This window comes from Filicampus tigris, chromosome 1 (genome assembly GCF_054856515.1).
Source record: "Filicampus tigris isolate MCC_2025a chromosome 1, RoL_Ftig_1.0, whole genome shotgun sequence".
NCBI classification, from domain to species: domain Eukaryota; kingdom Metazoa; phylum Chordata; class Actinopteri; order Syngnathiformes; family Syngnathidae; genus Filicampus; species Filicampus tigris.
The window spans coordinates 16,692,396-16,701,802 of NC_141217.1; the positions used below are offsets into that span (position 1 = coordinate 16,692,396).

A 9,407-nucleotide genomic window follows, 5' to 3' on the forward strand; every position below is an offset into this window, starting at 1 on the left:
GTGATCAATTTCAGGTTGATTACGGTGATGTACAGTACAGATGCTTTGGAACTGGCAAGATAAAACTTTTTTTTTTAACTGTGAAAATCGGAATCGGACGATTTTTAGTCGTTACTTTAACTTCCATCTGCCATTAAAAATGTTGCATCAGTTTACATATACTTAAAAAATATTAACAATAATTCGATTCAATAATAAGGCGACTAATCACTAACAGTAGTCGCGATTAGTCGACTAATCGGATAATATATCAATCGCGGCAAATTGCAGCAGCAAGCTGCTGCTCCTATAATAACCATCATTTGCTTACATCTTAAATTCTTTATGCACAAACTAATCCTGAAGACCAAATGATAGTACATTCAACTTGTATTAAATTTTGCAACTTAATCCATCATTCCTGACATGTTTATAAATAAATGAGCGATTTAAATTGATGGCGATATTCTGGCCTAAAATTTTTTAGCTGTAATTCTTGAGTGCGTTTTAAAATGGAACCAAAACTATACACGATGCAGAGTTGCACTAATACAGTGAAATTATCTATGAATGCAAAAAGAAGTACTTGTATACATATTTCACTCTTCTTGGACACCATGAGTGGCACATATGTCGTTTTTGTGTTGAGTGCTGATATTTCCCAGTTCATGAACGCATCACTCCGTTCGCGAGTGAGAGAGAAAGAGAGCGAGCAAGCGTGCGCTTCCTGCTTCGATGTCCACCGCGGGCACAAAATCACAGAGTTTTGGTTGTTAACCCTTTCATGCATAGTGGTCACTACAGCGGACGGCTATTTAAAAGTTGCTTTCGCCTATATTCATTAATCTAAATTTTTACAAATATTTTTAACCCTTTCATGCATTAATTATGATTTCATGTTATTATTTAAAATATAAATACATTTTTTAGTTTAATTAATATAGGCGAAAGCAACTTTTAAATAAGTGTCCACTGTAGTAACCACTTTCCACGAAAGGGTTAATCAACGCGAGTTTACTGAATAACGGCTGCTTAATCCATAGAAGATGCTACGGTGTGTTAGCGTACCAAATAGGACATTGTGTTACAGCGTTACATCAAACACACACACCGTAACGTGTGTGTGCTAACTGCAGCTAGCTTCTAGACACAACTGCGCCTATGTCAGATATGAAATCAGGCATAAGACATAACTTGCTTCCTTTTTTTTAAATGATCGGGCATCCCCATCGTGCTGCCATCAAAGGCAGGTTTGCATTGTATTGAGTATCTGTGGTGAAATGCGCCGTAACTTTCCGACTCTGTTGCCAACACAAATTAGCCTTGACGCTACTTTACCCACAAGGCTTCTGTTTACATCAGAAAGGACCCGGATTACAAACACTGCGCATGTGCGTTGCAGATAGGAAAACAGCGAGCGGGAGAAGAGCGAGACGCGGCAGTCTTGAGTGAAAAATAATATGCCAAATAAATAAATATATAGATAAACGACGCGTCGACGATTAAAATTAATTGTCGACGATTTTTGATCGTCGGCGTCGTCGCGATTAGTCGACTAATCTTGGCAGCCCTACTGGACAACAGGACTCTGTCAAGACGAATCTCGCAATAATAGATAATGCTCACCATGGCAAATCTGGATATGAGAGCCCTGCAGCATATCCTTAAAATCACAAAAGCTTCCAATGTGCTAATACTTCTCTGTGACTGAGACTATTGTTTCTACTGTTTCTGGTGTCTCAGTGACCAATATTATTGGCCACTCGTCTGCGCATGTATACGGAGTGGTGGCTGGCCTGTCTTCAGTCCAGGCAAGCAAAACAACACATTAAGACTGTTTATGATATATTTAAAGAAGAAGGATGCTACATGACAATTGAAGCTTAAGTGTTTTCCACTATTATCTGTCGCATCTTTGCTCGACACTGCTTATCCTGTTCACATGAGCAAGATGGAGTTTATTCCAGCCGACTCATATTGCTTTTCCACTGCAGCCAACCAGCTCAGCTCAGCGCAGCTCAGCTCTATTTGACCGGGTTTTGCCCAGTCTGTGTTGCACTTTCAAAATAGGAAACTGGGGAAAAAAAACATTCCGTATCATACACGTCACACGCAGGAAGACACACTCACTAACAACCAAAAAAAACAACACCAGGTCTACTGTAGTGTTATACCTGCATAAAATACATATACAGGCATACACTATACTGTATATATACATACATACATATATACATTCACATAAATACTGTATATATATATATATATATATATATATATATACATACATATACACATATATACATGTGTGTGTATATGGATATGCGTATATATATATATATATATATATATATATATATATATATTAGGGTTGTCAAAGTTAAAGCATTAACTATGAAGATTAATTTAAATTTGATAACGCACTAAAAAAAATTAACTCAGTTGTATTTACTTCCTGGAGCAGCTGACCTCTGCTCATGGTGCAGCCAAACTTAGAGGAGAGTCACTGTCGCAAAGGTGGACTTTTACGTAGTTTTACTTTAAAAAGTAAAAAGACGGCTCATTCGAGAAGTCCAAAGTAATTTGCACATTTTGCAAAGACAAATTCAAATACCATATTAGTTGTACGTCATTGGTGTATATTTCAACTGTTGTATTTTAAAAGAATCGTATTCAAGGATCGAAGAAAGCTATTAGAACAGTCTTTGAATCGAAATATACTTTTATTTTTTTTCCACATTAATCCCAAGATTTTACTCAAGTAAATATCGATTCCAAGCTTTGCTTCAAATGTGTGTTCTTGCTGTGTATGAAACGGCATTTTTGATTGGACGTTACACCCACAAAGTTGCGACGCCATTCACCTGCGATTCAAATTTTGAATCGCTGTGAAACTAGTAGAGGACAGAACCCCGCACACTGCGAGACTGCTCAGTCGGCTTCGGCTGCATCACTTAGCCTGACCGTCTTCGAAGAACCTTACTTAGGCTTTGTTCACGCTGCAGCTTAATTCCCAAATTTTTTTTTTGCCAACATGGGACATGTATTCCATCTTTTTTTTTCATGCAGTGTGAACAGTACAATTACGAATTTTTTTTTTCAAATCCGACCTGGGCGTTTTTCATACGTGGATATAAATCAGATATGAATCAGATGCATCAGCAGTATGAACGCTCCGACTGATGTCATCAAAAGCCAAATACAGGCTGGCAGGCGGGGGGAGTGAAGGGAGACTACTGACAATGCTCCGTGAATCTGCATTATTTTGAGTAACAGTGTTGACTTTACAACTGACTTGAATTTTATGCCATTTGAAACATGAAGCATAAAGTGGATTCAGGCACACAGACGGTTCATTTATTCCGTGCGGTAATGACGTGACGTCATCTTTAGTTGACGTCGCAATGAAATGAGGAGATCGAGGAGCATTGCCACGTATCCCCAAAATATGACCTTTTTTTTTTATGTGCACGTCACTCAATGTCATGCTTTGTGTCACGTCACGAACGCAGAAGTCGCTTTTATTTTTGCAATGTGAACGAGTTCATCGTAAGATTGTATTCAACACAAAATCCAAAGTGGGCATCACGTCCCGCTGTGTGAGCGTAGCCTAACTTACATGTTCTTCCTTCTTTGAAACGAATATTGTGTGAATGCACCTGATGTAAGCTTGCCATTTGAAATGTTTGTGGCTCTGTGTAATTTCTATTTCTGCAGTATGCTGCACTTTGCCGTGCTAGAAAACATCTGTCGTCGTAGCACCTAGATGGCGGATGGTATCAGGCCTGCAGACCTGTCTTTTGAACCGGGAGGAGCATGCTGTGTTGATGAGGCAAAAATAGCATTTCCTCGCTACATCTTGCCTGCCTGCGCCTTCTCTGGCACGTCCAAGCCCTCCTCCTCCTCCTCCTCCTCCTCCTCCCCCATCGACCAGATTCAAGGAGACACCCCCCTCCTCCCTTCCACCTTCCCCGGCTTCGTCCCTCCTCTCCCCTGCACAAGGTCGACCGGCGTGGACCCGCTCGCGTCGCGGTGGTCGCTGTGAGCGTGGAGCTCGCTTGGGAGGTGGGCGGGGTGGGGGATAAGAGAGGGCGTGGGGCTGACTATTCCTACAGGGGCCATTTTTTTTACCGGACTGCCGCTACATTGGCGCTAACTCCCTTACCCCCTACACACACAAAAAACAAAGTCATTCATCAAGCGGCGTGCTCTATTTTCGACGTGATGCCCAAGCCGGGCTGCGCATCTTTTGCTGATGTCCAGATGTGAGAAATAATGACGCGATCTGCGGGGAAATTAATGTTGCTTTCTGTCCTGTCGCGTTCAAGTCAAATACGAATGATGTGATGTAAATGCAAGCGAGGGAAAAGGCCACGCACAGGCCGTGTTGTGCGGGGCCGCATTCAAACAGCGTAGGCTTCTTGTTACATAACAGCGTGGCCTATGTGACAACCATAGCGGGGACCATTCGTCCAGCCGGCCAGTGGACCGACACTGACACGCCGCGCGCAGACATTGAGCCTTTTCGATACAAGCGCATCAGTATCCTCCTCCATATTATTGACAGCGACACATTCAATTGCCGCAGCACATTCCTCAGCATCAATTCGTTGCAATTCGTTCTTGATCGTCTACAAATTGCATTGAAAGCGACGTCTAGAGAGTGTTTTTTTGACTTGTGTTATTCAAATACACTTGCAGCCGCGCGTCTGTTGTGAGTGACAACAAGAAACACAACAGCCCGAACGTCCACGCAGATACCGTTGATGTTGTTATTAGCGTCTGAGTAGAAAACATGCACCGGCCGCTTCTCCTTTGCCAGCAAGCAGCAGCAGAATGGCGGCCTCCAGCTATGTCATTCACTCCACTTTGACGGAGAGTCGCCAGGCGGTTCCGTGCAACAGCTTCGGGGACGCGTGTATGTGTATGTGTGTGTGTGTGTGTGTGTTTGACATATATTACACATGTCGGTCTGTCATTGTGTGTGCAAAGCGGCGGCTCACTTGAGAGCAAGACGCGGACTCACCGTGATCATCTCTGCGACCGCAGCGGACAAGCCGATTCGGCGAAGAAGTCGCAGGGAGCGTCCACGCTGGAGGACCATTGGTGGGGTTAGCTGTCCACTGATGGTGCCGCTGAAGTGGTCACCCTGTGTTTCGCCTCCTGGAATCGTCTTGCTCCACTCCCTTGCATCTCCTCCCCCCTGACCCTCTCGGGCTCCGAGCACCGCTGTCAATGCGAGGGAGGCAATACGAGGGAGAACATAGCATGCTTCCGGTGGTTGCTTTCAAAATAAAACTCTAGCGTGGTGTTTGACGATACTATCGCTAGAGAGGTGACCGGTCTGTCACTCGTTAACATTGAGCTACACTGGTCAATATATTTTGCTTCTTTTGTTTGTTTTTAATCAGATGTTTATTATTGTAATATATTCAATAATCTTTATGAATATTTATGAATTCAGGGGTAGGTTCAACAACAGGTGGATTTTTTTTCCTGAAGTCATAGCTATAAATTAAAACGTATTGTGCAAGCGAACCAAAAATAAAAATGATTTTTTTTTTAAATCTCAAAAACTTGATGTGCCAGAAAACATTTTTTAAATCAGCGTCGAAATACGCTTAAGACGGTATTTCACTGAGCGGCAATGGCGAATGTTAGCGAACATACCAAACATTTTTTCGTCATGGTTCAGGCTGAAAAAGGTTGTAAAGATGTTCGCCATCAGTTTTAACGGTCGCAAACAGTTTTTATTGCGGCAAGGACATTTTGAACAGGTTCATACTGCAAAATGTTAGTCGTCAAGGTTTCTATTCAGGCTTTCATCTCAAAATAATCAATATATTTTTCTAAAATGAAAGTAGTGATCTACCCAAATCTGTAAAATTGTTTTTGAATTCTCAGTCTGTTTACCTGTCTATCATTCTGTCAGAGTTGTCTGTATCTCTCTCCCCATCTCTCTTCATTAAACATGACAAACGTCAATAGGCAGCTGGACAAGGCTTTCATTTTACTTATACATTTATACAAAAGGTGTAGGCTATGATTCATTGGTGCTCCATGAATGAAGAGGCAAGCATATTCAGGGGCAAATTGTCCCCTGCCTTCTCCTTTTTTGTGTGTGTTTCAAGGTTATTATAGTTACAAAAACTCATGAAATAACTTGAATCAAAATTGAAAAAATATTTACCTTTATGAAATAAAATAAAAACAAGAGTGCATTCAAAATTGCGATGCACTATACAAACTAACTATGATTAGAGCAATAATGTCCTTTGGTTTAGTCGTTGGTAATTAATTTCGTACATGACATTTCATAGTTTGTTTTATATCTTTACCTTGGGTATTACTGTATGGCTGCACAGGAGAAACAAGGTTGAACAGTTGTTTGGGAATTGTAGTTGTAAATATTTGATTGTACAATACTTAGTGACGTTTTCTTTTTCAACTATGTACTTTGTACGACACAAATATTCCTTATTGTCACTTTCCTAAAATAATGGCCTTAGTAATTTTTCTTTTTTTTTCAAGTTTTTCTTTCAGAAAACATGAAAAATGGAACCATATAGTAATTACATGTATTTATGAATATTATTGTTTCGGGGTTGGAGTTGAATGATCTATTTAACTAAGGGTAAAGCCAATTTTAGCAGATGTGGCCAACACCCTGAAAAGGTATTTCTGGAAACCAAAAAAAAAGTCAAAATATGACAGTGATTGCACTAGCACTGTCTTTTGAGAGGGTGATCTTAATTTTCTTATAATAATGGTGGATGATGAAAAAAAAGGGCATTTTCTCACCTAGGGCAAATGGTCAGGTGCTTGAGCACCACTAGGGGTCTATATGTGCACGCGTCTGCCATTGACTGATCACCTTCCAATTACAGGATTTACACATGGAAAAAGTTCACTCACATGAGCAAATTAAGGTCCCCGTGTAACCTACCGTATTGTACAGGCTAATCTGGATATAAGGTTTATTTCACTGAGGTTTACAGCGCTTTCTTGGCCTCGGCGTACTGGTAGCTCTTATTTTGAAAAATGATTTCCTTATTATCCTGTGTAAGTGGGTGAAACTTGGGCTGGTTGGCGCAGCTGTCCACAGCCATGCGCGCCTTTGCCCAGTGCGCTCCCATTTAGGGTGGCGGCACTCCCTCTAGTGGTGAAAAGCGTGTCTGCAGGGATCCATCGCCACAGTTGATGAGCCTATGAAAAGCCTTCTGAGTATTCATTCGATATCCTTGGTATCCAGCATAAGGTTCATGTACTAGAACTGTACGCTCTTTATGATAGTTAAACGACAGTTTCTTACAAGTAACGTTTTTTATTTTTTATTTTTTTTTTAACGACTATCTTCCACTGACATTTCTGGACAACTTTGGCTTACTAGTGGAGCGATTACATACTCACTAGGCAAAACTGTGCACCAGTAGGAAACAACCATTCACACCTGTAGATAATTTAAACTTTTCTGAAAACCTAACATGCGTGTTTTTGGAAGGTGTGAAGAAGCTCGAGTTAATTAAAAACTGAAATATGCTGTATGTGGGAGTAAACATGAATAACTTTCAGATTAAAAAAATATTTAAACTTTTGTATACTTAAATCGTGATCGATTTTTTAATGGTATAGTGTCAAGATTAGTCTATGTAGTGTCAAATCTATCAATTTGTCTTCTCAATTAAAAGCATAACTGAGCTGAAGTTTAATTAATGTTTTACCCGGTATTGGTGAGCTAAACTGTCAACATTGGAGTTGCAACCCTTCCTTGCATGTTACTATTGTCTTTTTTTTTCTCAATGTCATTGAAAAGACAATTCTTGAAACCATTTTCATGTTTGAAGTGTCCTCATGGGTTAGGGTTACACTTGCCCAATAAGTCTCAGCTTCAGCCCTCGTCTAATAGCGAAGTCTACTGGTGCCCGGGTTACCAGGTGTACGGCGCACACAACACAAAAAATAACTTTTCCCTCACAAACAAAAAGCACACTATATTTTAAGTTTCAGTTTCAAGTCAAGTCTTGTATATGACTCGAGTTCCCCAGCTCTTCTGAAAACAACTGTCAGACCACTGTCCACGCCATACCACAAGATCAATACTCGTCATTAAGCTGCTGGGTTCAAATACACCAAGACTGAAGTCTGCAGTAGCTCTATGGCTGAAGTCAGATATATTGACAGCCAGTTAATACATACAGACCTCACAAGTGGTCCTGGATTATTTTCTTCCCACTGCACTGTGGCAAGCTTTCCAGATAGCGGAGAACGTGATGTTTGACCCCATTCAAGCAGATCAAGGGAACTCCCAGGTAACCTTGGGAAAGATGAGGTTTGTTATCCAGTCAGATGATTTATGTAAACTGAAGGATCCTACAAGCAGCCTATGGAGAATCTAGTGGAGAGTGATTACCCCAACTCACCTGACCAGAAGTTGCGTAGAGCAAATCTTTCTTTTGTTTGTTTTTGTTTTTTGAGTTTTTCCTTGCCCTCCTGGAGGTTAAGATCAGGGGATGTCGTTAATATTTGTCAACTAAATGTGAAGCCCTTTGAAACATTTTTGTGATTAACGGCTAAATAAATCAATTTGACTTGACTTGACATTGGCAACGTTTGGACAATTTTGGCCTGGATTGGACCAACCGTATGAAAGTTTTCCAAAACTTCCCATCCTTGAGTTGGCAAATATTCTGACCAGGGCCTTCAGAGTCAGTAGTGCTAGTATACGGTATGTCATTTAAACTGTATTAGCAATGGGGGCATTTTTTAGCTGTCCCACAATAACATCAGCATTTTCTGTCCTCTGATTGGTTGGTCAGAGCAAGACAACAAGTTTGATTAGCAAAGCACGTCTGTAGCAATCTGCACATATTAAAACATTTAATAACAGTCATCAAAACAATTTTACAATTTTTTCAATCATAGATGCAAGTAAACTTTTCAGGCTTTTTTTTTTCATAGATTCCGAATCTGCCCTCGTTTTTTCTCTAGCACATCAGATTTGAATAATAATAATGATAATAATAATAATAATAATAATAATAATAATAATAAGAAGAAGAAGAAGAAGAAGAAGAAGAAGAAGAAGAAGAATAGGCGGCACGGTGGTCGACTGGTTAGCACGTCCGCCTCACAGTTCAGAGGTCGTGGGTTCGATCTCGGCTCCGGCCTCCCTGTGTGAAGTTTGCATGTTCTTCCCGTGCCTGCGTGGGTTTTCTCCGGGTACTCTGGTTTCCTCCCACATTCCCAAAACATGCATGGTAAGTTGATTGGACACTCTAAATTGCCCATAGGTGTGATTGTGAGTGCGGTTGTTTGTTTGTCTCTGTGTGCCCTGCGATTGGCTGGCAACCAATTCAGGGTGTCCCCCGCCTACTGCAGCTGGGATAGGCTCCAGCACACCCGCGACCCTTGTGAGGATAAGCGGTATC

General features: G+C 40.9%; 1 protein-coding gene across 1 annotated transcript in view; it reads right to left on the minus strand.

Moving 5' to 3' along the window:
• The window catches only part of LOC147153015 (adenylate cyclase type 6-like), a 38,080-nt gene extending 32,875 nt beyond the window's left edge, over positions 1-5,205 (minus strand). The window contains exon 1 of the mRNA XM_086016975.1: positions 5,006-5,205. The gene's annotated coding sequence lies outside the window, so the exon portion shown is untranslated. The remainder of the gene's footprint in view (positions 1-5,005) is intronic.
• Positions 5,206-9,407: the final 4,202 nt, after the last annotated feature.